The sequence below is a fragment of the Triticum dicoccoides genome, chromosome 7B, assembly GCF_002162155.2.
Source record: "Triticum dicoccoides isolate Atlit2015 ecotype Zavitan chromosome 7B, WEW_v2.0, whole genome shotgun sequence".
In the NCBI taxonomy this organism is placed as follows: Eukaryota; Viridiplantae; Streptophyta; class Magnoliopsida; order Poales; family Poaceae; genus Triticum; species Triticum dicoccoides.
This window is the reverse complement of record NC_041393.1, coordinates 253,324,958-253,327,810: the sequence shown is the minus strand read 5'-3', so window position 1 is coordinate 253,327,810 and position 2,853 is coordinate 253,324,958.

Sequence of the window (2,853 nt, the reverse complement as noted above, 5' to 3'; positions counted from 1 at the left end):
GAGGTGACCAACCGATGGCGACGTGCGGGGCGGCCGAGTGGTGATGAGGTGACAAACCGATGGTGACGCGCGGGGCGGCCAAGTGGTGAAGAGGTGACCAACCGATGACGATGCGCGGGGCGGCCGAGTGGTGATGAGGTGACCAACCAATGGCGACGCGCGCGGGGCGGCCGAGTGAAGTAGACGTGTCCCGCGGAGTGGCGATGCGCGGGGCGTCAGGGTGATGTAGACGCGTCCCGCAGAGTGGTGACGCGCGAGGCGTCCGAGTGGTTGCTGGACCAAAACGTCTTTGTCCGACTGCCATAGTGGTTTGTTAACCATCCGAGTAAATTCGTCTGAGCATGCATGCGACTCGTTCGAGTGGATGGTCATTCAAGTGTGCTTTAATCCGATCCGAGTGAACCTGGGTTCGAAAAGAAAAGGGATTTTTAAGCAATTGTACAGTAATTTGAGAGCTAATTTGTAAAATGATCGGAGAGGATAAGGTCCTTAATCCTCTGCCGAGTGGCTGAAGACTTGGTCTGCCGGTTTCATCGTTATCAAAGTGGAGTGCCGCCAGCCCCCGGAGGGAGGGACCATATGTGGGGGTTCGTCGATGACGTTGCAGATGAGGCTGGAGACTACGACAAGCCGGACGGCGTCGGTGGTCGTGTGTGGAGGTTCGACGATGGCCTCGCAGACGACAATGAGGCGGATGGCGCTGGTGGTTGCATGCTGAAGCCAACCAACCGAGTAGCCTGCACGTTAATTGTCCAGAGTGCAAAAAATCATCTCTGGGCTAGCCGGCCGAGTGAACCTGTTCATTAGCCGGCCAAGCGAAAAGGTGAATCGGCCGAGTGAACGATAACTGGGTTGTGATCTGGTCGCAACACCATCCGCCGAGTGTAATAAATGATGGGTCGGTCAGACAACTTTGTTCGTTTTAGCAAGCCTGCAAGTTAGCAAGTACAGATACCTCCACGAATATTTTTTGTTGGACTAATAAAGTGTCCACGCATGAATGCTATTTTGCAGGGCGTAAAGACCACGGATGGTCGTGCATGCATGCACAAATTAACCTGCGCATTAGTCATCAATCGAGGGCAGAGAAAACTGGCACATTAACTCCTCTGGCTAACGGCCCAAGGACTTGAGGTCGTGGGAAAGTTTTTGCATGGGCTAGTTAAACTATCACAATAAGTAATCAGGTAATTAACTTCTATAATTGACTTGCGTACCTAGGAACGGGGTCATTGGCGGTGCCGGAGAGAAGTTCGGGTTGTGTACCTCGCAGGCGTAGAGCAGCATGTCAACTGGCCCGGCGGCGCTGGCGGTAATGGCGAATCTGACCATGGCATTTCAGGTCGCGCTGCGCCCGCCAGAGCGGTCGGCGGTGACGCGCTGCGGCGAGTGTGGGTCACCGGACAGCGAGATGATGTCTTATCCGTCGGAGCGGTCGGCGGTGACGCGCTGCAGCAGGCGCAGGTCACCGGACAGCGAGACGACGGCGTAGCCGCCGGAGCGGTCGGCGACGACGTGCTGTGGCGAGCGCGGGTCACTGCTTGCCATCACCGTCAGAGCCGAGGAGGATCTTGAGGAGGGCGACGGTGGCGTGCTGCAGCGCGGCGCCGTCGGGGAGTCATTGGGGTTGAGCGTCTGCGAGGACATCCATTGTCGCGGCTCTCTCCTCTTCCGTCGTTCACAAGTGTGACATGCAAAAGAAACAAAAACCAATTAGCAAACCATTGATTGACTGTAAAGAGGACAGGATGAGATGAGAAACTCCCTGATCCTTTTGTATGATGAGGCGTATTTTGCGTGACGGCCGGGACTCCAATAGTCAGAATTGGAAGCGGCGATTGTTTGATCTCGGGAGATCATCCCAAGAAAGATTGGGTTGCCTGCAAAAATTAATCTATTGCCGGCGATTGAAGAAAGAACCATATGCATCAGGGCTCGATAGACGCCAGGCCCCAAGGTGGGCGCCAACTATCATGGTAACAATTCCGACAATAAGAAAGTGGTAGGATAAAGGAGCATGATCTATCGAGATGCATATGGGTGACACGGTGGTTTTAGCAAGTTCGGGCCTCTCACGATGAAGATAACAACCCTACGTGTCGTGCTCTGGAGAGGCTTTTTTTTATCTTAGTATGTATCCGGAGATTACAATGAGAGGAGAACGGATCCCCGTAGTCCTGAGACTAATGGTGAAAGAGAGAGAGAGAGAGATGGAAGAAAGGAATCCCAACCCCTAGTCTAGTGGTGGGGGTGGCTTATATAGAGTGCGCCACCTCCTCACCTCCTATGTTACAAAGTGGGGCATGAATGCCATAATGCCTGCCCACTACAAAACCTTCATGCTGACTATTGGTCTTCACATATCCGAGTGAGTTACACGGTCGAGTGGAATGAGCTCGTCGAGTGGAGTGCCGTGCTCCGAGTGGTTATTGCTGTTCGAGTGACTTTCAAGTTGCGGTACATCTGGACGGCGATCTGGCTCAGGGGCCCAGTATAAAGTGTACGGTGTCCATGGGTAGGGTCTTTAGGTCAGGCCTGTTACCCTACCCCCAATACATGTCCTCATCAGCCTAGACACGCGAAATCCCCCTTCTACCCCTCAGCCGGAAATGAAGCTCCACGTCGCGGTGTCAAAACCGGTGGGGGTACGCTGGTAACTTACCCTACATTTCAGACAAGCGCGTCCCTAAGCTTGGATCCACCCTCCCCCTTCGCCCCCCATTCGTACACCGAGGCCGCCAAAACCTACGAAACCCCATGCTCCTCCGTCGGCCTCCCGACCGCCGCCCAGCCGGAGACTCTTCCCCAACAACTCGTCCACCGCAACAGCTCGCCGTCCCTCATCCACCGCAC